General features: G+C 51.6%; 2 long non-coding RNA genes across 2 annotated transcripts; both read right to left on the bottom strand.

The window, feature by feature from the left end:
- Window positions 1-4,044: 4,044 nt before the first annotated feature.
- Window positions 4,045-11,496, bottom strand: LOC113189825 (uncharacterized). Its single transcript, XR_003301698.2, has 4 exons — window positions 11,435-11,496; window positions 5,338-5,374; window positions 4,731-4,829; window positions 4,045-4,132 (listed from the first exon to the last, which is right to left on the bottom strand). It is a non-coding gene; the product is annotated as an uncharacterized LOC113189825 (long non-coding RNA).
- Window positions 11,497-11,519: 23 nt separating this feature from the next.
- Window positions 11,520-13,745, bottom strand: LOC113189717 (uncharacterized). Its single transcript, XR_003301685.2, has 3 exons — window positions 13,500-13,745; window positions 12,349-12,430; window positions 11,520-11,593 (listed from the first exon to the last, which is right to left on the bottom strand). It is a non-coding gene; the product is annotated as an uncharacterized LOC113189717 (long non-coding RNA).
- Window positions 13,746-26,774: the final 13,029 nt, after the last annotated feature.

Raw genomic sequence — 26,774 nt, forward strand, 5'->3', positions numbered from 1 at the left:
CTCTGTGACTGCCCCAGCTGATAGCAACTTCTTCCTTAGCAGGTGGTCCTTGGCATTTGGAGGGTAAGTCTTTCTGCAGGGGGTGGTGAGAGCACCCTGTCTCCCTACCTCTGAGTCTTCTAAGGCAAGGCCTGTATTTATTCATGTTTATTCCTTGGTGCCTAACATGGTGCCTGGCATCTATATAGGTAAATGGCTGAGAACCTGGCTCTAGGGAAGAGCATCCTTCTAAAGTGGATCAAATCCAAGCTCCGACTCTTTTGGCCACATGACCCTGAGCAAGCTGCTTCCCCTCTCTGGGCATGTTTCCTAATTGCATTGTGAGAAGGTTTGGACTTCCCTACTCTGAGATTTTGTGTCTCTGTGGTAAGGATGAAGACAAATGCTCAATTGTAGACATATGAATAGGTAGCCTCTTTTAACCTCCCAATTGGGAGACTGGAGGTGGAAACTAGATCAATGGCATTGAACTTCAGTTTGGAGAGGTCCCATCTCAGGGAGAAAGCAGGTTGGTGTCAGGTCTAGACAAATCCAAAGCAATCTTGAGCTGCTTCTTTTACCTCTTACACCCTTAGTTTACTCACACAAAAGTGGGATTAGTGCTACAGGCTTCTTTCAGACTTTAGAAAAGGGCATGTAGGTGGGAGCTTACTTCATGCACAAGGTACTCACGTGGAGTGTTATTGTGGAAATAGTGTCTGGACCCCCTCCTTTCCCAGCCCCCCTCTTGTGGGTTGTGCTCTGTTTCTTGTCCTCTTGATAACTGCCCGGGAGGACCCCTACTCACCTCCTCTCAAATCAGCCCAAGTAGCTTGGCATCCGGGCCTACAGGGAGTCCGTGATCAGCAGCCTGCTGGGAGGTCTGGTTGCTTCTTAGACCGCCTCAGAAAGCTTCTAGTCAGTGCCCTGGTGGAGTCTCCTCAGCAACTGCTGCTGCTATGGCAGGAATCACAGCTTTTCCCACCCCCCCCCCCAGGTTCCCATATTCCTGCCTCCTCTGTCTCTAAGACATCCTGCCTTCCATTCCTGACCCTGACCTCTAGTCTCTCCCAGCCTGAGAATTGTCCCCCTTGCCTCATCACCCTTCTCTGGGAATACTGAGGCTGGAATTCCAAGAGAACAGGAAAATTCCTCTGAAGTGTGAGGAAGAGGAGGGGTCTTGAGTGAAGAGAGACCCCTGTCTTACTTTCCAACCACTGGCTCCTCTTCATTTTCCCACATTGCCCCTGGAAGAGGGTGATGGAGGCCCCAGAGTGTATCCCCAAATCACTGAGTCCCAGGTGCCCTTAGAGGTAGGAAACTTCCTTTGCAGGGAGCCGAAGGGGAACTGGTGCATGTTCAGGGCACTCTGGTCCCAACTTCCAGCCCCTACCCCGCTTGTGATCTCCAAGGACCTTGGACGCACCCAGACACAGTTCATGGTGTGGGAGGTTTATTCCCTCCAATGCCTCAGCCCTGGACTCTGGAGAGGAGAGGGGAAGGAAGGACTGTGGGAAAATCAAGGGAGAGGAAGCCAAGCTGAGTCTTGGAAGGAGGTGGGGATGGTTGACTGTTCCCCTCCTTAGAGTAGCTGGGAGGACCCAGTGAAATGTAAGCCTTCATCCTAGGGAGGACCCTCGAAGACAAGCAGAGGACCCAAGATGCGAAATTGAGGTCAGAGAAGGGTCAGTAGTTTACTGGGGGCTGAAGTGGCTGAAGTGGGAGCTGGAGAGATCCCAAAGTAGAAAGTGCTAAAGTCAGGGCTCAGGGAGGTGGGGTTTGGCTATGTGTATGAGTATCTAGGTCACTGTGAGTAGGTGGGAGGCCCCTGGAAACTGGAGCTGAGCCACAAGTTTCTTATTTATGATGGATGGGTCTGGCTTTTGCTTACAGAAGCCCAGAGATGGAAAAGGGTTGGATAAAATCACACAGCATTTGCTTAGCACCAGGGGCTGGCTAGTCTGGCCTGGCTTTCTCTTGTTCTTATTTTCCAGGCCATTGTTGATGTGACTTGAAAAACATATGTATTCCCCATCTCTGAGATCTCCCATGCTCCCTCCAACTCTCTTCTCCCTAAATAGTTGTATGTGAACTTTGACCCCAGGAATCTGCTTTGCGGGGAGGACTTTGGGAAAACATGATCCAGACTCGTAAAGAACTCCCAACAGCTTGCAAACGACCTGTGTTAAATTGCCCCTTCAAGTGAAAATTAAAGCAAATGTCTGTTTTATGGTCATGTTTTCTTGGGCTGCAGCTATGGCAGGAGTGTAGGCAGCTCTGAGTTGGGAAGTGGGGAAACAGTGGAGGCAAGTCAGGGTGGGACACCTGGGCAGGCAGAACAGCCCTGTGCCCCGGGGCCCTCTGCTGCGTTCCCCTGCACCCCTCTTCTCTACCCCTTGTCTGTGTAGGGACTGTGTCAAAATAATCCTACCCCAGGAAGTCTTTCTAGAGGTCTTTCTTCCATCTCCATGAGGCTTTGGAGATACCTATCTTTCTGGGTGACAGTGGTGGAAGCCCTGAGACCGTTCTGGCCTGGGACTGTGACAGGGTTTCTCTGACAGGCCTCTGGGGTTGCTGCTGGGAAGAGGAAGGAGAGGCCATGGCTCACACTCCAGACCACCTCCTACCCTTGGCCTTGCACTGTTTTCTCCAGATCTAGTCCACCTTTGAAGGTTGGGATTTTTGGGGGGAGGGGTACTGGGGATTGAACTCAGGGGTACTTGACCACTGAGCCACCTCCCCAGCCCTATTTTATATTTTATTTAGAGACAGGGTCTCACTGAGTTGTTTAGCGCTTCGCTGTTGCTGAGGCTGACTGTGAATTCACCATCCTCCTGTCTCAGCCTCCCAAGCTGCTGGGATTACAGGTGTGCACCACCATGCCCGGCAGGTCGGGATGCTGAGAGGTTTGAGGAGAGGTTCTAAGTCCCTACTCCTAATAAAATAATAAGGAACAAGGAAACCACTGTCCTACTCTAATCACTTCATTGTACAAATGAAGAAACTAAGGCCTAGAAGGGATGCCTCAGGGAAGACCCTTTTATTGGGTGGAAGGAAATCTGGGTTCTGATTCTGCCTAAATCACTTTCCCTCTGTGGGCCTTAGTTTCCTCATGTATAAAACAAATGTTCAGATTCCATGATCATCAAAGGTTCTTTTCAGTCTGTGAAACCTTAGATAAATAAGTTCATAGTAAGGATAATAAGAGCCCATGTTTTTTTGACTCCTAGGATGTGATCGGTCCTAATTTCATGCACTTTTTCTTTCTTTTTTTACTTTTAGCAAATACGATCCACCAGAATCTCTCTCTCCCCCCCCTTGTTTTTAGTTGTTGATGGACCTTTATTTAATTTATTTATTCATATGCGGTGCTGAGAATTGAACCCAGTGCCTCCCACATGCTTGGCCAGTGCTCTACCACTGAGCTACAACCCCAGCCCCCTGTCATGCATTTTCCATGGGTGATCCCATTTAAAACTCAACAACTTTGAAATGTCTTTATTCCTATGAGGAAACTAAGGCAGAGAGATTAAATAACTTGGCCAAACTCCTTGAATGGCAAGGGCAGCATTTGAACCCAGGTAGTCCCTCTCCAGGGTCTGGGCACTTAGTCACTACCCTTGTGAGATCTAGATCCAGGTTACCCAGTCAGAAATTGGGAGCCCAGCCCTGCTACCCGTGGGTCAGTTCTCCTTCCTCTGAGCTGGGCTACCTGCCCAGCCAGGATAGTGCTGGCTTCAGGCTCTCTGGAGGAAAAACACCATGCTCAGCAGGCACCTTGCAGAAGAGGGCTTTAGGCCAGAACAGGGCTTCTGGAAGGAGGCCCGGAAAGGTGACGAGCTTTTGTTAAAAGGGACTCCCGGAAGCTCTGAGGGTTCTTCATCAGAGTAGCAAGTGCACGGTGTTATATAAAATCCCTTCCTGGCCCCTCACACAGTGGCCTGCTCCCTTCAGAGACCTTGTGCTGGCCCGGCTGGACTGGCCCAGTCTGCAAAGCCTCTCAGGGATGACTCCTGCCACCCAATGCCACAGATATACAGTGTTCCTTCCTCCCTGGTTATTCCAGTCTCTTCTTCCAGGCTTCACTGTTAGAACTTGATGTTGGATCTGGCTTCCTCCTCAGAAGACAATTTATGGCGATATGTCGAAGACTCTGTTTTAATGAAGTTGCAAAAGTAGGTTAATGGGCTGTGGGTGTTTTTCATTCCCCTCCCCCTGCCCCATCTCCACCCCTGGGCGGATGAATGATGCGTCTTCCAGCAGGATGCAAAGTCGGGCTGAGGATCTCGGGCCTGGACTCATCAGCTCGCATATTCCTTCCTTGGCCTCCCACTCAGCTCCTCAGCACCATTCCTCCCTGCTGCTGAGAAGGTGCTCGGAATATCTAGCCCCAGTCCCTCCTGCTGTAGCTGTGACCCAAGATGCTCCAAAGTCTTCCTAGAGAGAGGAGCAGGGCATTTTTGAATGGCAGGGGGCAGGTATTGGGACCCAAGGGAAGAAGGAAGCTGGAATTAGGGAGAATGCATTTCTCTTGGGTTGGAGCGGCAGGGAGTTAGAAGCTTACCCAGCCAGGATTCAGAGAACACACCTCCAGGTGTGTCACTGCCTCTAGTTTGTATGCATTTTCTGATACCATGCCTGAGACAGAGCTGTCCTTATAATGTTTGCTAGGGGAATGATGGATATGGGGGTGAAGGACTTTTCCCCTACTCGAGGTCCCTAGGGTTGGAACTCACCGTCATCTTACTCACCTCTGAAGTGGCCCTCAGCCCGTATCTGCTTGTCTCCAGGCTGCCCACCTCTCTGCTAATCCTTGCTTCGCACTTCTGTCTTTCAGGAAGTTATCCAAGCTGCAAGAAGAGTTCACCATTTGCTTTCCTGGGTCCAAGATGAAGCTCTGTTATACCTGAAAGTGTGGGGGTCTCTGGGGAGAGGGGTCTGTATCTTTTCCTCCTGAATTTACTCCTGCTCCTACAACAGCCAGGGCTGGGCTTTCACAATGGGGTAGGGTTGTTTTTGGAGACACACACCCAGGAAGACTGCTGGGGACTTCAGGAGGTCCCTCTGCCTGGCCCTTCCTCCCTCCAGAAAGCCAGAAGCATGCGTATTTTCTGACACGCAATCACTCCCAAGGCAGTAAGGATCCCTCTCCATCCCCAGCCCCTCATCACCAATGAACTAAGGCTGTTGGCCAGGACTCGGGACAGGAACACCAAGACAGGGTGGAGCATGGCCTTGCTACCCTGAAACTCCACATTCCTGTGGGAGCCTGGGCCCCTCTCTCTTTCCCTCCAAGCCCTTAAAAAAAAAAAAGAAAGCTCTAGAGCTGGAGTTGTAGCTCAGTGGTAGAGCACTTACCTTAGCATGTGGGAGGAACTGGGTTCGGATCTCCACACTGCATGTAAGTAAATAAAATAAAAGTCATTGACAACTAAGAAAAACTAAACCAAAAATGTTTAAAAAAAAAGCTCTACCTTTTTTCTTTTTCTTTTTCTTTCTTCTTCTTTTTTTAAAACTGCTATAGCTACCTCATCACTGGGCCCAGGCAGTAGCACAGGCCTGTGGCCTTTTGGAGTAACTCTCTAGAAACCCTGCAGCAAAGTCCAGAAACCCCACTGTGATCCCCAGGCCAACTCTATAGGAATGCCCAGAATTCTACAGTGGCATCGAGAATTGACTATGACACCCCCAAAGCCCCAGAACTCCCAGGACAGATAGTGCTACAATGTCACCCCAAACCACTCAGGAACCTCAACATAGTTCCCTGTGGAAGCATCTAAAGCTTCTCACACTGTTTTTCACGCCTCAGGCAGGGTGTTCTCTGACTCCAAAGCCCTCATTGGCCTTTCCTCTCCACTGAGTGTTGCCATGGTAGCAGGAGAAGGGAGTACACAGGACACGCATGTGGCTTGGTGGAACATGGAGCCTTCAATCGGGGTTTGGTAGAGAACCCAGTTGCCTGCCACTGTGTCAGAATGTCCAAGAGCTCAAGCAGGAATTGGCTGAGGCTAGTTTTATTTAGAGATGGGTGCACACATGAGGATAGGCCTTCTCTTTTGTTGGCCCAGCTGAGGGCTCCCCTCTCCTAAAATACTGAAGACAAGAAGCTGGAGGAGGGCAGGTTAAATGGTTCCTAAGGGTCCAGGGAGGCTGAGAAGCCATGAATATTTTGCATCTGAAATAGGAACCTTGGACCTTCTGTGGAAAATTCCACTGAGGAAGGGGAGACAGGACTCCTGGGTTCCCGTAGTCACGCATGAACAGATCTGTCTGGGGTCTGAGTCTGGTAGAGGAGGGAGTAGGAATGGAGATGGTGGGAAGGGTGGAGAGTTAGGACATGGCTGTTCAGAGGAAGGAGACAGGTCCATGCCCCTTAGTCTGATGAGAGAGAAGAGTCAGTCAGGTTGCTTCCAGGACCCTGAGTTAGGAATAGCTGGAGGGGGTTGTTCAGTGAAGGGAGAAACAAGGGAAAGTGGAACCCAGATTTTCAAATCAGGCAGGGCTTCATGGAGGAGGAGAGCAGGCAGCAGTACTGGGAGAGAGTTAAGGAACAGAATGGGAAGGGCTCTGTGCGTGGACTCTATGGCTTTTTGGGGGGTGAAGAGTCAGTGCTCCAGGCCAAGCTGGGAGGTCTACCTGTGGCGTAAACAGGTGGTGCTCCCTGGCTGTGCAGTCCTGAGGAGGAGGGGTAAGTGTGAACCTGGATTCAGGTTAGGGACCCCAATCCACACACTCTTCTAGTGTTTTCCTCCTCTAATCTCTAAAGGTGGGGCAAAAGCACCAAGCATCTCTGATTCTTTTTTTTTTTTTTTTTTTTTTTTTTTTTTGAGAAAGAATTTTTAACATTTATTTTTTAGTTCTCGGCGGACACAACATCTTTGTTGGTATGTGGTGCTGAGGATCGAACCCGGGCCGCACGCATGCCAGGCGAGCGCGCTACCGCTGAGCCACATCTCCAGCCCCAGCATCTCTGATTCTTAACAAAGGTTCCCTGGCAGATGAGAAAACCACTTGGGAGGGGGCCACTTAATTTAGGCTCATGATTTAATGGATCCAAACCCTGTCAGCCCCTCCCTGTGTACCACAGTCAAATACTGCTAGGGCTGGGACAGCATTCCCACCCCAGCTCTGCCATCAGCCAGTCCCTTTGACAGGTCTCAGTTTCCCCTACAAAATGAGGGGAGTTGTACAGATGGGTCTCCAGGACCCTGTCCTCCATCTGATAGGTTTCTCATTTTCAAGATCCTTACAAGTGTCAAATGAGACAATGAGCCCTGAGAGGCTTTGTCAATGTGCTTTCAATGTGTGGGTTGGCCGGGGAAGGTGCTTTGAGATGGGCCATGGGCCATCTCTCTGACCTCAGAGCCCTGGCAGGGGACGAGGGAGCCCGGCTCCAGTGTATCCCAACCCCTTACCACAGCCTCACCCACAAAGGCACCATTCCCTTCCCCCTTGTAGGCCCACCCTCAGGCTCTGGGGACCAGGCGCTGCTCAGAATGGGGGGTGGGACTCCCCGAGGTAGGGGCAGAGGGGGTGGGAGCCTCCCTCCCGAGTGGCTCTGAGCTGGAGTACAGCAATTACGCGGGAGGATTTATGTCCCTTTGCCTTTAATCGGAAACTCCGTGTCAAGAAGAAAAATCTGCACTGTCCTCCGGCCCGGCTTCCTGCTTTATCATTATTATTGGAGGAAGGTTGATTTGGAAACTTAAAGAAAAGTGGGGTTGGGGGTGGGAGCCACCGGGGAAGGGGAAGTGTGGGGCAGAAGGGTGGCCTTCCTACTGTTTGTCCTGGTTGGTCATTAAGGAGGCAAGAGCAGGAAGGTGCTGGGGGTCCTGGAGGGCAGGTGGGACGAAATGAGGGGGACACTAGGGAAGGGTTAGAGTGGGGGGAGCTGGAAGGAAGGAATATCCAGGAACTAGGGGGCTACTAGGAGAGGGGCATCATGGGCAAACATAGGGGACAATTGGGCTGAAGAGACCTAGGGAAAAGACAAGGAGGGGACATGGTGGAGGGAAGGGGCACAGGGACTCTCTAGGCAGTGAGGGAGAGGGTGGAGCAACCTGAGGGGACAGACAGGGGCCTCAGGGGATGCTGTGGGAGAGAGGGAGGGTGTAGGCGTGTGGGTTGAGGGGTGCAGGAGGGCTGGGGGGTCAAGAAAGAAAGAGGCATCCAGCAGCTGGCTGGAGAAGGAGGGTGACCAGAAGGTATAGGTAGCCAGTGCTTGGTTTGTGCAGAGCTGGACAGGGACCATGCAACTATGGCCGTCATAGTTCGTATCTGTTCCCCTGAAGTCCCTCTTCTCTTGGTCACCCAGGACCCATGCTTCCTGGGTTCCCGGGCGGAGGGGCTCAGGCCTCTCACACAGCCCCAGGGTTTTGCTTTCCACTTTAAGAACTGTTTCTTGGGTAATTTGGTAGAGCGGTTGGGAATATGCTGTGGGACCCCCTTGACTCTCGGGCCCTTAGAGGCCTGGAGCAGAAGTGTCAGGGACAGAGAAAGGCCTGCACTCTGGGAGGGGTGGACCCCAGGGAGAAGGCATTCTTCAGCCCTCTGCCCCATGTGGAAGCCCCTGGTTATTCTTCCAGTTGCCGGGATTTCATTCTGATGTGTGGTAAGGCACCAGTTCTGGGATCAGGCTGGTACAAATCCCGTCTCTGGAGCTGACAGCCTGTGTACACCTCTCTGAACCTGGGGTTTGGCATCCACAACATAACGACAGTTAATATCTACACAGCAGGGTGTTGAAGGATGAGGGATAATTAGGTGAAGTATCAGCATAGAGTAGGCTTTCCAAATACGCCCTGCCCATCTGAGGGCAGCACCCAGTATATACAACCTCTCTACTTTTTCTTTGTGTTTCTTCATCTAATCCTCATGACAACTTAATGCAGGAGCCTGGGTAGATGTCTTTATCCTCGTGTTGGTGATGGGAAGCATGGTACAGAGTGGTTGAGAGACTTGCCTAAGACTACACAGCATGTCACTGGAGCAAGAAGTTGAGACAGTTCCATAATACCACCTGCTGGGCATTAGATCTTCTTCTGGGTCTCCTTCCTTCATCCTTACCAGAGCCCCACATCTAGTGCTGGGATCCAGCGTCTGCTTTTGGATGCTCAGTGAAGTGGCTCAGCTTCCAATCCTCCTGCAGCCTGGGCTGTGCCTACCCTCATGCACCTCCTCCCCAGCTCCACTAAGAGGTTTATGGCCGTTTATGAGCAATTTCTGTCCATATATCACCGGAGATATATAGCCAGGCAAATATTAGGGACCCAAGCGGAGGTTTTAAGAGGTGAATTTTATTGCTGCTGAAAGAAAGCATGATAGACAGCCTGCGGAGACCCACCTTCCCTTGTGCTCAGTGGTGGCCGGGCGGTGGCAGCATGGGCTGGGGCTCAGCAGCGAAAACCTGTCTGTGAAGCTTGAGCACTGTGCCAGCACCCAGGGGTGCCTGGTGGATGGAAATTTGCAATGGGTGAGTCTCTGTTTCTCAAAGAGCCACATGAGTAGGTGTGGGGGACACAGGAGGTCAGAGGGCATGGGCTAGTTCGGTCCGAATACCCCCTCCAGCTTGGGCAGGAAGGGTTAGACCCGCAGGAACACGGATTGAAGTGAGACACGCTTAGGAAAGACTCCTCTGCACAGGCCATGGGAACAGACTGTGAGATTTCTTTGGCTGGAAGTCCTTAAAAACCAGATCTGGGTTGGAGCTCAGTGGTAGAGCGCTTGCCTAGTTAGTATACAAGAGGCCCTGGGTTCAGTCCCCAGGCCTGCAAAAAACACCTAACTCACTCAACAACAAAAAACTAGATTGACCAAGAAGACCACCTGCCCCGAGGCAGAGGGCTGGACAGTATGACTCCCTGTGCTCTTGAGCCCCTGCCCCAGGTGGTGCTGGAGGAACCCCCGGGGAGAAGGTCATCCTTGACCTTTTTTGGGGTTCTATCCTGGGTGCCTAGCTCTTGTGCCTCCTGCCTTCTGTGGGCTGCTGGGCATGGGTGAGTGGCAGGAGGGTGAGGAGAGCCTTCTTGGCTTGTAGCATATGGAGAGAAGATGTCCCGGGGAATCCTCACTCCTGATTTAAGCAGCTCCGACAGCTTTATGGTGCCTCCTTGAGTGAGCCCCCAACGTTGGCCGTTTAACTTTTTAGCGTCGTTTAATGCTTAGACTCTGGCGGACAGGCAGGCCTCTCGGCCCCAGAGGCAGCAGCACTAAATCAGGACACTCTGAGGCCCCAATAAATAATTTTTACAGGGCACGCAGCCCATAGATCACCAGTGGGGGTGGGGGGAGAGTGGCTGTGATATTTCAACCATTGTCATATGTGACTACCCTGTGCTCTGACTCCAGGTTGTCCACATGGCAGCCGGCTTCATCACCACAGTTGATTTGGGGTCCTTTGCTGAGGGTAGGGCAGGGGAAGGGGAGATGGTACCTCCACAGCCCCAGCCAGTAGAGAACCCGTGGCCTCCCATGGCCCGGAAGTAATGCGTGTCTACTCAACTCGCTCCCGGCCAAAGAGATCAATGTGGCCTTTCCTGTTCTCCTGACCTCCTCTGGAACCTGAGGAAGTTCAAGTAAGAGGAAGCCTGTGCCTGGATGCAGGGCGGCACTAGACCCGGCCTGCTAAGGCCCGAGGTAAGTAGGAAATGGGCCCTTTCCTTAGGCCACTTATGCTTCTAGAGCAAAAGACAGGGGTGCAGAGACACAGAGGGAGGGATTGGGAGTGTGGATGGAGACGGAGGAAGTGAAGGGACAGGCCTGGTCACGAGAGGGACCAAAAAATGAAGACGAAAAGACATAGGCAGAAAGACTGTCGCCCCCGTCAGGGGAGCCAGGCAGGGTTTGTGGCACAGGAGGAGGCCTTTCCCTAAAGCCTGGTACCAAGCAGAGAAACAGCAGGACCCGCAAGCCTGGGGCCTGTGTCCACGCAGGCCTGCCCACCCGAGCCCTTCCACGGCTCCAGGCCTGTGTTTCCCTGCACCAGCTCCACACTGCCCCCTCCCCTTCCCCTCAGTGCCCTTGCCCTGTCCCCTCATCTGTAAGGTCCTGGGATTTGCAGGGACACTTAATCCATATGGAGCTGATTCATTCCCATCTAAATCATCTCCACGAGCTTCCCTAAGAGCCCTCTGATGTGCCAGCCTCCATTCCTCTCCCTGGGCGAGGGTGGGCTGGGGGCTGCCAGTAAACAAACCTCAGCCGCCATCCATCCATCCTAGCCTCGTCCATCAGTCCCGCCAAGACCATTCATCTCTCCTGCCTTGGTCCCCCTACTCCTCCAATCCCTCCATCTACCCATCTGTCTCTTCCTGTGTTCCCTCCTCTTCACACCCATTGACTGGAGACTCCTCCTCCCCATTGACTGGAGACTCCTCCTCCCCTCTGTTCCAGGTAGGATCTGGGGGAGCAGGGGGGGCATCTCAGCTACTCTGATGCCTTCAGACAGGAGTCTTACCTTAATTCTGGCTCAGCAAGGTGAGGGTGCTCCTCGTTCATTGCCTCCCAAGAAGAGAATCCTTCAAGTTGGATGATTTTTCTATACAGTATTGATGCCCTATGGAAGTTCTTTCTTCTGTCTAGCTTGTGTGCTTGACATTCACATAGGATTGCCTGCCTGAATGAGAATGAGGCAAGATTACAAAGTTCTATTCAAGCATGAGAGTCTCCAAGATTTGTAATATGTGCCTTTATGGGTTAATGGGTTGTGTGAGGTGGAAGCCCAGGGAGATGTTCTCCTTCCATCTCCTCCAGCAGAGTCCAGCCCAGTGCCAAGCACTGGGTGCTCAATGTCAATGGCTTCTGAGCCATATCTCCAGACCTATTTTGTATTTTATTTAGAGACAGGATCTCACTGAGTTGCTTAGCACCTTGCTTTTGCTGAGGTTGGCTTTGAACTTATGATCCTCCCGCCTCAGCCTCCTGAGCTGCTGGGATTACAGGTGAGATGTCTCTTACTTCTGCCTAATTTTTTCCCCGTTTTTTTTTTTTGCAGTGCTGGGGATGGAGTCCAAGGTCTCAAGCTACATGCCCAGGCCCCACTCAAACATCTAACCCAGACCTGCAGGTAGAGATTGTCCAAATAACTCTGTCTTGGTAACTGTGGGGTTGGGGGGAAGGGGGGAGGAGGAGGAGGAGGAAGAGGAGGAGGAGGAGTACTGATGGGGCCTTCCATGGTTCTTTGGGGGAAACTATTTACATACAGGAATATGAAGAGGATGCAGAGGGCACTGCTGTCCCCAGTCCCAGCCTCATTCGTTCTGGCCCTTCCCCTCTCAGCTCTTCATCTCAGCTCAGGAAAAGCGATTCTGAGCATGGGCTGGGAGACTGCTAGCCCCTCAGGAGAGGAGCCAGGAGCAGTTCTGGCCTCACCTCAGCTTCCTGTGCACAGCATCCTCAGGAGCCGTGGTCAGGCCTGCCTCTGGGGTGGAGACTTGCATCAGACTCTGGTACCCTGCAGTGGGTGGGGGAGAGATTGGCACCCATGGTGGAGGTGAAGTCACAAGGAGGGATGAGACAGTTGTAGCAGGTGTGTCCACCTGGATTCTACGGTATGGCGAAGTGGAGAGGTGGGTGAGAGGGAGGAGGAACAGGAGCCAGCTGGTGCCTGGCCACTGGCCATTTCCTCCCTGAGACCGAGGACCCCTTGCTGAGGATCCACCCCTCTCCCAGTCCAAACCCCACTGCAGGAATTTTCCCGGCTCCCCACACCTTCTGCCCTCAACGTTGGTCCCCTCCAGGGAGTCACCCTGAGTGCACAGGCTAGGTGGGGCTCTTCCAGCTGCTCTCCAGCTGTGAGGATCCCTTACATGCCCACCCCCTAAAGAGAAGGCTCTCATCCTTCTCAGAAAGATGAGAAGGGTGGGGTGGGGGAGAGGGGCTGGAGGGGCTCACCACTTGCCCCAGTGTGTGAACATATGTGTGGGAGGGAGGGGCCTGCAGGTGGCAAGGCCCAGCTTAAGAGTGATGGAGTGTTTCTTAGCTCTTTGAGCTAGAGACATATGGGGTATTAAGACCAGGCAAATGAGAAATGATGGCCTAGGAGAGAGGACATGGGGGAATAAGAAAAAATTCGAGCCAGTGAGCCCCATCGCCATACACCCCCATCTCCATCATGACCTGACCCCTCTGTGCCGGGCTGGATTAAATTCTGTGGGGAGGGAGAGGCTTGAGAACTGTCCCTCAGGGCCCCCTGAGAAAAACTGTCCCTAAATGTGCTACACAGAGCAGAGGGAGCTGGGGACAGTTGTTCCAATCCTACAGGTGGAACAACCACATGGAGGTTTTCTCACCTCTTCTCTCCATCCTTCCACCCACTCTGGCTCCAGCCCTCCCTTCCGTCTACTCCAAGAGGGCACAGTGCCTTTTTCCCCCTGGCTTGTTTCTTATGGCTCCTCCCAGTGTCTTGTGCCACTCAGTGTCTTCCAACCTCTGCCTCCTTGGAAATTTCTCTTCTTGCAACAAGCACCCCAGGCTGCTGCTTCTCCCCATGCAGGTCCCTCCCCGGCACAAAGTCCACTTACGCAAACTTGAGGCTGAGGAAAGTCCTCCAGGATCATTCATGGGCTCATGCCTTGGACCAGTAAGGGCTGGGGTCCATCTGTCCTCTAGTGCTCGGCATCCATCTATCCATTTTAGGCTGTGACTCCCACGTGGAGGCAAGAAGCCAAGTGCTTATGGGGTCACCAGCACAGCTCCAGGAGCAACCTGATTTTTTTTTTCTTTTTAATCTAGGTGACTCCAGAAGGCCTTTGAGGGATTGCTAGAGGCCTGAGAGGATCCCTGAGTGGGACTAACACCACAGCCGCCTCAGGCTACAGCACACAATGACAGAGGCTGGACAGCAGAACTGAAGTCTCTTAAAGTTGAAAGAAAGATTTCCAGGGTTTCACTGAAGCCCTTGAGGGGACATGACCTTGACCTTTTGAAGCTCTGAGGGAGCAGACAGTCATAAAAGTTCACTTCTGTCCTTGAGAGACTGTCCTGGAAGAGGGACGGTCACTTGCTTTTTCAAGAACCCTGACTCATCCACTTTGGGTCCAATTCCTTTCACAATTTCTTAGATAATTTTTGTATCTTGGCCAGAAATTTGATTCTTGAACTCCCTTTCCTATTCCCATGATTTAGGAACCACTATGGGGAACTAACTCCAGCTGTATCTTATGAAACCAGAGGAACAGAGATGTAGGGCCATTTTTGGACAGCAACACAGCAAGCCAGCAAGCTAGTGGGAATTCCCTGTTCGGGATTCTTCTCTCTTCTTTGGATGTTAAGGGAAAGGATGTGACCTGGGGGAAAGGGTGGGGTTGCCGAGAGCTGGAAGAACTCCCCCTCCCAAGCAGCCCAGATCCAAATGTGCACATGATGGAAATGTCTTCACAGCCAAGGGCCCCTCCCTCCCAGTGAGAAAATCCCACAACTGGGGAACATCTGGATCAAACCGCAGCCATGAAAGCACAACATCAAACGAGGGGTTTCTGAGCGACCCTCCCCACAGGCCCTGGTCCAAGAGAAATTGCAGATCTTCCTGCTTGAAGCTTTTAAGTGTCACAGAACCCCTCAAATTTGGGATCATTCCGTATTGGCGGGAGACAGATGTCCCTGAGTGAGCATGGTTGGGTTTGATTACCCCCAGCAGGAGAGGGTGTGCGTGTGACCGATCTGGGCCAAGCTGGGGCGGGGGTAGCTGGGGATTTAAAGCTGTGATGAGGGGCTCCAGCAGTCAGCAGTTCAGGCGGGGCGGGGGTCGTAGGGAGCTAGGGGACAGGTGGGCCTTTTAAAACGTGCCTACATCAAAGGGTTGAATCCGCTCTCTTCCCAGTTTCAGAGCCTCTGGGGGAGGAAAGGGGTGATTTCACCACATAACTGCACGTAGGGCGGATCTCAGTCTGAGAACTTCTGGGGAATGTGCAGAGGGAGGGAGGGTGCTCCCCAGAGAGGAGGAAAGGGCAAGGGGGTTTCTCATTTCCAAAATAGCTTACACAGGCCAAGGAAAATGGGGCCATATGCTGCCTCCCTCCTGCTCTGCACCCTGTGGAGGAGACTTGGAGGGGAGGGTGCATTCTTTCAAAATGGGGGAGGTGGAGCAGCTGCAGCAGGGCTGGGAGGGAGCTGGGTGGAGAACTGGGGTAGGGGGAAACAGGGGCATCCTCCCCAAGGGCGGGAAAGAGGAAGGCTTCAGAGTATGAGAATTCTGGGATTAGGATGCTCTTTCCTCCCCATTCCCCACTTCTGTCAAGCCTTGGGAATCATAGAGCTCCTAGGCATCATGCTGGCAGGAGGGATGCACTGTAGGGTCTGATGGGGCAGGGAGGCAGCCTAGATCATAGCAGGAGACAGAGAGTGGGCTGGATGTTGACACCCCACTGTGACCTTGGTTTAAGAAGCCAGTGGCAGCTGGCACGTGGGGCACACCTGTAATCCCAGCAGCTTGGGAGGCTGAGGCAGGAGGATTGCAAGTTCAAGACCAGCCTCAGCAACTTAGTAAGGCCCTAAGGAACTTAGTGAGACCCCATCTCAAAATAAAAAAATAAAAAGGGCTGGTGATATGGCTCAGTGGTGCCACTGGGTTCAATCTGTTGTATCAAAGAAAAAGCCAATGTTTTTTCTTGGGGTGGAAATTCAGTTGGATATGGCATGGGAGAAGAAGAATCATTTGCATGATTTTGCTTAGTTTACATACCTGCTTTACAGGAAGCTGTTTCTGACTCTTTTCTTTTCCCATCCCCAACAGAGGCTTAGGTGTGTACATGGTGCCCCATGATGCCCTGAGTGTATCTAGTATTGGCTCTTCCCATGTTGCACTATAAGGATTAACTTGTGGTTTCTTCCCCATCTAGGCTGGCAGAGCATTGAAGGTGTGGCTTTCTTTGTATTCCTAGGGCCCGGCCCAGTGCCTGACAGAGAGTCGGTATTCAGTAATGCTACCCTGCTGTAGCTGGAGCCCATTTTTCTTCCATGACGGATACTGATATAAAGAACAACCCTTGCAACGATTCTTCAGCAGCATGCAGGCAATGGACCTTCAGCCTTTCCAAAGCCACCAGGGCCGCTCCTATCTGACCTCCTCTTGGAGTCTTTTGCGAGGACCCAAGTTAACGGCACTTTCTCTTGCCTCTGGAGCTTATTTTTCATAAAGCTCACCTTTATGGTCAGATTTCTTCTTCTTATTTTAAAATCTGGAGTGGATGTGTCTTGTTTTTGTCACCTGAGACCAGATGCTTCTTGGGGCCAGACTTCCCCTGCTTCATATGGTGCCCGCATGAAGGAGGAGTTTCGTCAGGGTTGGTTGGCTGTGGACTGGCTGACCCTCTCCTCCAGGTGCTAGTGCTGTCTTAGCTTCGTGTGGAGCTCTTGTGGCTGAGCTTCTATGACCTGCTGAATCAGTGATGTCCAACTTAATGGGGTGAGTAGGAGCTTCTGTCTAGTAAGGTAAGGACACAGGGATTTTAAGGGCTCTGCAAGCTGAGAGAATCAGTGCTCAAGGGGGTGTGGTGGAGATTGCAAGGTCAATAGGTTTTGTACAGAGACTTTGGGAAAGAGGTTGAGGATTGAGAGAAGGGAAAGGAAGGGAGAGGGGGAGGAGGCAGAGGACATTCAGGTGAATAGGCTTGACAGATGGCAAGGAGGTAAAACAGGCTTGCCAGCTGGTGAGGACCCAAGTGAGAGTCTGGCGGGCCTGGTGTCTAGGAGGGAACAGGAAAATTGTAAGCATTTGTTCTGCACTCAGGGTTGTACCCAATCCTCCATCACCCGCTCCCCCCCTCCCCAGACTCTGGGATGGCTGAGGTCTGAGGTCCCACTCTGATTTCTAGGCCCAGCCTGACCTGTGCCCTGGCAGCATCGCCCCACACCATGCTTGGAACAGAACAGCCTTGCTTCATATCCTGGGGTCCTCTTGAAGCTGGAGTTGCCTTTGAAGTGGATGAAGAGAAGATTGGTGAGCTGTGGGCTGAGCCCAGATCTCCTAGCTGCCAATGAGGTAAGGAGGATCTCTTTGAGCCCTTTTTAGGGGCTGAGGTGTTGACACCTTAGTTGTCAAAACTTGGGTTTTTCATCCTGGAGGGATGAGTGAGGCTGACTGGATCACCAGGCCTCTCTGGGTGGCAGGATGGTAGCCTTGCTCAGCTCTGGGAACACCAATCATTGCATTCCTGGAGCACAACTCTAGGTGGTGCCATTCACATAGAATTTCCTGTGTGCAAGATGCCCCTTCTCCCTCCAGAGATGTGAGATAGCAGGCAGCCTTAATATCCTTTTTCTTCCCCGCTAATGTCCTTTTGAGACCAGGGTTCTGTTCGTAAGCTCAAACAGGCAACCTGAGAACTAGCAGCATTCAAATGAGGCTTTGCCCGGAGACATAGAGATGGGCAAAATAATCTCCAAAACTAAGTCCTCATCAGTGGCCACCAGAAAACGGAACAGCTGGTCCTTGGAGTGGTGTACAGTCTTAGATTAAATTAGCAGTGATTCAAAATAACAAAGTCTATCCATGGGGAAAGGAAAAGTGTCTTAAAATTCCTAGGTGGGGCAGGATAAGTCATAGGTAAGTACGAGTGGAGCTAATATGAGGTCCAGCAGACCAGTCTACCGTCAAGCCTCTAGGTTTGAGGTTCTGAGAAGTAGGCTTGGCCACGTGGGTCACACTTGTGCATGGGAATTTGTTGAAACAGAAACGGGATCCTGACCCAGATGGGGGTTAGGAATTTGTTTCCTTTCCTTTTTCTCCTTCTTAGGAAAGCTTAGTTCATTGTTTAGGATGAAAAATAACAACCAGATGAATGAAAGGAGGATCATCAGGAACAATAAATAATATGCTCCAGATGTGGCCATAGTGAGCCGTGACTGAAGGAGTACCTCCCAGTAGTCACCTAGAGGGGAGCTCCCCTCCTTGGAGCAAGGCTGCAGCGACACAAGGTTGCAGTTCCTCCTTTGACATTGCCTTCAGGGTGTGTGGCTTTTATTTATTTATTTTTATGTGGTGCTCAGAATCGAACCCAGTGCCTCACACATGCCAGGCAGGTGCTCTACCGCGTAGCCCCGGCCCCAGCCCCTCTAAAGTCCATTTTTAAAGAAGACCTTGCAGAAATGTTTTAATCACTAGTGGTTCATGTAGAATAAGTACATATAAGTCCTCCTAAGGGAATTGTTTTGAAGGACAACCCTTGTTTGTTCTGCCATGTTTGTTTAAAGAAGCTAATCACAGACGTGGATGCCTTCATGTATTTTATATAATAAATGAGTGTAATATGCTAGCCACCCCCTTCTCCTGCAAGGACAAATGAATGAATGCCACTGATGAGGAGACACCGTGAATTTGCCCTGGCCAGGGAAGGGAGGGAGTAGAAACTGAAGGCTGTGTTGACGCGACAGACCAAGTGAAGAGGTGATACAATCGCCCAGGGAGGAGGTGGGGGCCTCCACCTGCATTTGAGCATTGCCTAACTGCATGCCTTTCTGGACAAGCTCTGTGTTCAATCTTCCAGAGGATTCGGTCAACTGGGAAGAATGAGAGCAGTATGTTTTTTTAGATGGGAAATGAATTTCTGAGCTCGGTTCTCTGTCATTCATCTGCAAAACTCAACATGAAGGTCTAAGAGAGGGGAATCTGTCAGTTCGTGAATTATGTAAAAATGTACTTTTCACAAAAGTGGAGGGAGTGAGGTCACAGCAAACCTTCTACAAAAACTCGTAACAATTAATAGTTAAGCTGAATGAAGAACTCCAGTTGAGGAAGTTTCTGCAACCTTCCTTTCCTGAGGAAAGCCCGGGAAGAAATGGGTAAGCCTCAGATCAGGGAGACTGAGGCTCAGGCACGGGAACACTTGCCTGCTCTGGGTGGTGGCTTCTGTCTCTTTTGATAAGACCCTGTTTCTGGGCTTGAGCCAGATATGCGTGGAGTGAAGGGTGTGATGGCCTGAATTGGGGGCCAGAAAGGGGTGGAATGACCTCCAGGAGGCCTAGCCAGCCAGAACGCTCGGTGCTCCTTCGCTGATAGACCAAGCTGCAAATCAGGAATTTATTAGGAGCTGAGACTCATTTTCCCACCCTTTATAGCCCTGACGACTCAGAGCCAAACTCTGGCAAGGGGCTTCCTCATGGTTTTAATTAGACAATTAATTTTTTATTGGGTCGTTTGATTTCCGGAGCTGATTTCACTCTCCCTCTTGTCTCCCACCTGCCTCCCAGCTGTGAACAGCCAAGGGGAGATGGGAGATCCAGGGAGAGTGCAGAGGGAAGGAACCTCCGGCTGCCTTTGAGCTGATTTAGGAGTCAGTGAGTGGGGAGGGAGCGGGAATCCCTCTGCCACCCTCAGCTTGTCTGGCACCAGAGACACTATCCAGAGCTAGACCCAGGCTTGCAGGGAGCCTGCACAAAGGCATCCCGGCCACTCCTCCCCAGCTTCTCCCAAGCCGGTGGGCTAATTAGTAACACGGGCTGGGGGCAGGGGCAGGGACCATGCCTCCAGATACATTAGTGGCATTTCTGTGGTTGATCCTGGCTGTGCTTGGAAGCTGTTTACCCTCCACCCAGGGATTAGGAACCTGTTTGAGTTAGAAGGGCAGAGAGAGGCCAGGTCTTGGCTCTGCCGCCCACCTGCTGTCAGGAGTTGGGCAGGGGTGCTGAGCCAGAAGGGGCGGGGGAGGTGGCCAAGAAGTGAGAGAAACCTGTCTCCAATCTGTCTCCCTTTATTGATCTGCCTTCCAGCTGCATGGCTTGCTTTTGAGTCTTGATCCCTCACCACTGCCCTTGTTAAATATCAACCTGGACTGGAAGGTAGGAGGAAGGAAAGAGGGAGGGGTGCAGTGCTTTCACAGGAGGAATGTCTAGGTGTGGAAAGGTCCTCTGTATGTCATATATGTTCTCTGGATGGGGTGTCCCCTCCCAAGATTCCTGACCATCCCCTGACTCTACCCTGAAAGGCAGGGAAAGCTAGACTATAGGAAGAACTTACTTTCAGTAGCAAAATCAGGTAGCATCTTCTTTAGCGTTCTATGAAAGTCCAATATTTTATTAAGAGCAACATTGCTCAGAGACTTTAAAATGAAATGGAGTGAAAGGGCTGTTTCCTAAGGTGTCCTGTTGGTGGGGACATTGTCACTTGTTGTTCTAGCATAAGGGCTCTTCATTGAAGTGTGTGTCAAGTGCACACACACACACATACACACACACACACACACAGCACTGGCCTCCATACGTGTGCAGGCACATACATTACTAGGCACAAGCTGTCAATATGCCCTGAGTCCAGGTTATCCACAGAAGGGTGTATCACACACATCCACACTGATGGAACCAAACTGATTCACCTGAAGAGCAAACTGAGGGGCATCTGAAGACAGAGTAGTGGGCTGATGGATCCCCGGGGCTCTTGCAGAGAGAGCAGACCCTCTGAAAGAAGCCAGAATGCCATTCAGAGAGGGGGGCTTTGTGACATTACTGTTCCCCTGGGGATGGAAGAACAAACTCCTTGGGGTCCGGGGCTATAAAAAATGGAAATAGTGGACATATTCAAGGGACACAAAGATAAAAGGAGCCACAGATCAAAGCACTGCCTCTGGATCTACAGTTGTTCTGTGAATGAGTTCTTCTTCTGGAAGGGCTGGCATAGGGCAGGTCCTCGGCAGAGGCCTAAGGTGTTTTCATACTGGGAGCCAAGGGGATGGCGCAGGCATAGGCCTGCTTGGAACACAGCCCCGCTCCAATGGAATGGGGGGGGGTGCCGCGTCTCTGACAGACTGTCCACTGCCTCCCGAGCTGGGTAGAAATCCACAGAAGAAAGGAAACGATGGGGAGCAAGCTCAACATCATGCCCTGACTTTGGGCTTCCACGTGGCCCCCCAGGAAAGAGAAGAGCAGGCTGACGTTTGGGACTGCAGCGCAGGGTGGGCCATGGTGCAGTGCGGAGTATGAGGACCCTGAGTGGGGACCTCAGGGACAGTGAGAACAAAGGGGCCAGGAGAGCAGGCCAAACTCCATCACAAAAGCCACGTGTGTGGGGGGGGGTCAGTAACCATCTGTAGGGGGAGGAAGAGAAATGGTGAAAAGAATCAGAGTAAGAGAAGATATTACAATAAAGGCACTGAAATGGAGAGAGCTGGGCGCGCCACACAGAGGCTGAGAAGCACCCAGCGTGGGCAAGGGGCAGTGGGCGTAGGGACAGGTGAAGGAGACGCTTGGGAGGACCAGCCACCCCAGCACTCCGCCAGCCTTATTTCTGAAAAGATGGACAGGAAGGCAGGGAGGGGAAGGGGCTGTAGAGGAGGACCCGCGGCTTGGCAGAGGGGAGGATGGCAATTGAACCTGCTTCCCCAGCGCACGAGCCTTTCTCTCCCTGCCCTTCTCCCGGAGCCCAGGGCTGAGATTGACGGAACTGCAGCTTCTCCGGGTCCTGGGTGGATTTGAATAATTAAGTCATCTGGATTCTTATGATTTACCATTTTCAATGATAAATAGACAGCGCCCAAGCCAGCCAGTTGGCAAAACTCTGGCTGCTAGTTATAATTTGTCAAGCTGCCAGCAGATTCATGTTTTATGCTAATGGAGAAAGTCTCATTGACTAGGGGGAGGCAGTGACCGGGTCAACTCTTTCCTCAGGCACCCCAGAGGTCGAGAGGTCGGGGGAGAAAGGCCGAGGCCGGTATGGATTTTCTGTAAGGGTCAGTGTAATTTTATAATAATTCAGTAGGTGTACACACTCCTGCATGCACACAGGGTCATGTATGTAGAGATATGTTCAGACCTGTGTGCGTCTATACCCCTCCTCCACATTCACACGCACATGCACCTGTGCAGGCTTCGGGGCCCAGTGTGTACAAACCTGGTGCAGGCACATTTTCCACCCCCTTCAGCTCACTCACACATGCACACCCTTGCTGTCACCTTCAAGCATGTGCTTACACCCAAACTCACAGACCTGCTCAGCAATCTGCAGAAACATATCACATGCCCACCGACACCTAGACTGGGCAAGGCATACCACAAAGACTGCAGGTACTTTTGGAGGCCCCTCTGCCAACCAGCCTAAGCCATTTATTTTAGGGCTTTTGTGTACCGACCCCAGTGCGCATCTCTTGCTCATGTTCTTATAGTTTTTCAGTGGGAGAGGCCAGGGTGCCCTGGGTCATCCCACTTTCCATCTGACTGAGGCTGTGGAGCTGGAGCTGAAAAGACCAGGGCTCTGAGACTGGCACGTGGAAGGCTGTGATGAAAATCAACTGGATCCAAGACAAACTTTCTTTTCCATCGGTTTATTTGTATATTTGTTCACCACACACTGAGACCTCATAGTTGCAATCTTCTCACAGTCATGGCAAACTGAGGTAGAGACAATGCTTTACACATAGTAGGTGCTAAGTGAGTATTAGTGGAATGGTCAGCTGAAGAGACTGACTGCAAGATGAGCAAACTTCCCATTTTCCCTTCTATTCCTCTACCTCAGCAAACCTGTACGTTACCACTGGTTTGAGGGGCAAGAGAACAGGTGTGGGTCTGGGTGAAGACCTCCTGTTCCTCGGGGTGAGAAATCAGGGCCTTTGGTGGGATAAGAAATGCTAATTCCATACTGATTAAAGCAGTCTGGTCTCACTTTTGACCCCCAAGTGCCCTCAAAATGGATCAATGCGCAAGGGAGGATTGCAGAAGGAACATCTGCCCTTCTCCTGCCCAGAAGAGAATTTGAATTTGTTTTGATTATGGGCTGGAAGCTGCAGTTCATTATTATCAGCAGCTCTGATGGTGGTGGGAGCAGAGGAAAGGATTAGCAGCATGGGGAGAAGCATTTCATTTCCCCGCTCCCCTTGCCCCCCAAATGGGGGAGAAAAACTGAATAGAGCCAAGACTGAGGCAGCAAGGAACGCCCAAAGGCAGAAGCAGCTTTCTGCAGCAGGCTCCCAGATGCAGCTGCACTGTCAGCTCTGCCACTGAGATTCTGAGATTCCACATCCTGCGAAGTGGGCCGGGTTCCCTCCAACCTGCAGGGCCTGGTTGGAGCAAGGAGATTGTCTGAGAGGACATCTGCATCACCTCTATCATGGTTTGGAGTAAGTTGCTTCCCTTTGCCCAGCAGATGTTGATAATGAAGGGCCTGGCTAATCAGGGGCGATCCATGGACAGACAGTCAGGAGCCAGAATTGAACAGTCTCCCTATGCAAGGCTTCCGAATGCACAGGGAATGGGGAAATATGCTTTGCTTATTTAAGAGTTAGTTTGAGGCTCCAACCTGGTATCCCTGACCTCATTCATCCTGGAAGAGCAACAGCCTTGGGGGCACAGGCAACTCTACTCCCAGGAACAGGCAAAGGGCAACCAGGTGGATGGATGGGGAAGAACTGTTTTCAGGGAGTCAAGGGGATATGCAGGTCATAATCATGACTGATACCAGTTAGTTGCTCCTGCACCTAGTTAGCAAAACTTAACACTCCCTTTTAGCCTCATTTTCAAACCCCAATGTTTGCAGCCACATAATAAGCCTTTGAGGTCAGGCTGCAAGATGGCTAGCCTGAAGTCTCAGAGCAGAGCCTTCTGGGATATCAAAATAGCACAATGGACTAGACAAAAAGGGAGAGAGAGCATGGGGGAGGAAAAACAAAACAAACAAACAAACAAAAATCAGGAAGGAAGGCAGGAGAAAGATTAATGGAGAACTTAAAGAAGGAGGGGAAAATGAAGCGCCAGACAGAGGCCTCGCCAAGAGCGCATTGCAAGGATTACTACGAACATGACGCATGTGACTTTCCAACAGTTGATTTGGGGATCCCGCAGCCCATCCTCAAAGGTTACATTGACCTTGGGAGATCTGGCTGACCTCAGTGACCTGCCCATTCCACTTTGGGGGTGACAAAGGATTTATTTAATTGACAAGGATCACAAGTTCAAAGCCATCCTCAGCAACTTAGTGAGGTCCTCAGCAACTTAGTGAGACTCTATCTCAAAATAAAAAATAAAAAGGGCTGGGATGTTGCTCAATGGTTAAGTGCCCTTAGGTTCAATCCTCTGAACCAAAAACAAAAACAAAACAAGCAACAACAACAAAACAAAAAACAACTTGAATCAAACTGGGCAGTTCCACCAAAACACATGAACAGGGCGTGGGAATGTAGGCCCCATAGGCAACAGATACCCAACAACCCTGAGTTGATCACCTCTACAGGCTGAATCTAAAGTCAATTAATCTCTTTTTGTGAGTTCTGTAAAATTCTCTTCATGTCCTGGTAGGGACCTTCCTCATTTTCTTTCTCTGGCTCTTTCAGGGTTTGCAAACTTACACTAAGGGTTGAACCCAACCCTTCCATGGCATGACTGGGTGGTTTTCTGGGGTAGGGATGGAGATAAGGATAGTAATGATTTTGCTAAGGATAGATTTTTGTTGTCACCAATGGGAGAAAATGAAGATCCCCTCACACCCAAAGTGGACCAGGTCTTATCTTCTCCCTGCTCTTGCTTGAACACATTCAAGAAGGCTAACCAAAATTACAGAACAATCATTCAGTGCAAAGGGCTCATATGGCAGATGATCAAACTACGGCCCAGCAAATCAGCCCAGTCTTCAGACAACCAGGGCCAGCAGGGCCACAGCAGAGTTCCCAGGAGCTGGGGGTGAAGGGTCAGAGCCAGAGAAAGAGGGCATCAGCACCAGCACAGGAATATGTGCCCAGGCCCTCCCTTATCAGCTTCTTCTACTTCATGTACCGGTTTTGGATCCAGATCTTGACCCAGGTGTCTTGGAGCCTCAATGCTGAATAGCCTGCTCCACACCAGCAAGGCAGGGAGGGGGAAGAGGAGTGTGGGAAGAAGTCCTTCTCCAGCTCCCTCAGCTGCTGCAGAGAAGCTGGTCCTCGGTCCCTGACCTGGGCCACATCACCTGGGATGGGGGTGGTGTTGGTGTTAGGCCAGGGAGCCAGGAGTCTGCATCCCCTTTCTTCTCTAATTATCCCTCTTCCTCCCTCTCCTTTATTCTTTATTCTCCCTCTACCTTTATTTCTTTTTCCTTCTTTCTTCTGCTTTCTTTCCTGCCTTCACCTTTTCTCTTTATGGTCCTTCCTTCCTTCCCCTTTCCTTCCTTCTTTCTTTCTCTTTTTTCTATCTTTCCTGTATTTTTCTGTCCTCCTTTACCGTCTTTATTTTTCCCCTTCCATTTTTTCTCCCTTCTTCCTTTCTTTTCCTCCCCTGTGGTTTTACTCTCTCATTCCCTCCTTTCTTGCATTTGTTTTCTTTCTTCTTTCTTTTTATCCCTCATTTTTAAAAACACACCAGGCAGGGGCTGGGGCTCAGTGGTGGAGCACTCGCCTCGCCTGCCTGAGGCCTGCATTTCCATCCCAGCACAAACCAGACCCTGCTTTTTCATTCTGCCCTGTATCTACTTTCCTTTCCTGTCCACCCCTCTCCCACTGATTCTCCCCAGCCCCTTCCTCTGGCCTCAGCCCTTGGGCTGTCTCCCATCTTTTCCTCCCTCTCAGTTTCTTTGTTCTGAATGTCTTCAGTCCTTTGTGCTCTTTTCCTAGACCTTCTTTCAGCCTGCCTTTGTTTCTACATCCTCTCTGCCATAGACATATGGTGTGAAACTGCCCCCTCCCCGGAGGAGGCTTCTGTCCTGTGTCTGTCCAGCCATCCTTCATGCCATTCCTTCTCAATCCCCCTCAACTTGGGGCTCCATGTCAAGGACACAGGACTGGGGCTGTTTCCCCCAACTTGAAGTGTTGGGGCTGGGTCCACAGCTCCCCACTGCAGGTTTAGGAAAGCCTTGTCAAACTGTTGTCACTCCATCACTCCTGAGAAGAAAGAGGAAAAGAAGAAAGCAAAGAGGAAACGACAATTCCATCGACCTGTGCCATGGAGGCGGACTTAGTAATGGGGAGGCAGGAGCAAAAAGGATCAGATTTACCAAAAGGGGAGAGTGGAAAGAAAACCTATGGCCAGAAGCCCTCTCTCAGAGCATCCGGAGAACAGGCTGTCGCAAAAAAGAAGCCCAAGCCGCCTCCCAGGTTAGTGATGGGACTGGAGACGGATGGGGCCTTCCATCCAAAGGACTGCAGAGGAATGAAAAACCATGAACGGGAGGAAGGAAAGGGGCTTTGCTTTGTTTTGAACATCAGAGGCTTTTAATGCCTGCCTCTGGACTCATCCCTTTCAAAGGTTCAGTTTTTTTTGTGTGGGGGGGGGGGCTGGGGGGGCACGACAAACTCTGTCGGCAGTGCCAGCTGCGGCCTTCCTAAACCCCGCGATGAGGCCGGCCCAGTTCTGGGTTTGGCGGAGAGCAGGTGCCCTGAGCGGCGGCGGGAGCACCGCAGAAAATCCTGCCAAGCAGCGAAAACAAAGGCCCAGGCGGATTCGTGGCTCCGGACCTAGGAGGGCCAAGCTGCCCCTGCAGGCGTGGGCGGCCAGAGACCTCACGGGCTCCACGTGAGAGTTCTCCTCTCCCGGGATCCTCAGCCCTCCTGACCCTCTCCAAAAAGCGATCCAAACGCGCCGTCTGCCGCCCGCCTGGCTCTTCCAGCCCACGGTTTCCAGAGAGGGGGCCTGACCTGGAAACTCAGGGGCAGAGTCCCTCCCTGCTACCCTACAGCCCCGAGCAGCTGCGCAGCGGGCTCCAGGTCCTCCCGGCTCAGCCAGCCAGTGCACCTGCAGCGCTCTCCGCCCTCGCCAGGCCACCCCGAAGGCCCACACCCCCTTGTCCGGGGCCTCCAAGTTCAGGTTTTTGAACCCACCCTCAGCTCTTGATTCCCTTTGGAAGAGCCCCCCGCCCCCCACCCCCATCTCTTCCTCTAGGGTTTCTCTCAGCCCTTGGAGACAAGTCGTGG

This window comes from Urocitellus parryii, chromosome 5 (genome assembly GCF_045843805.1).
Source record: "Urocitellus parryii isolate mUroPar1 chromosome 5, mUroPar1.hap1, whole genome shotgun sequence".
In the NCBI taxonomy this organism is placed as follows: Eukaryota; Metazoa; Chordata; class Mammalia; order Rodentia; family Sciuridae; genus Urocitellus; species Urocitellus parryii.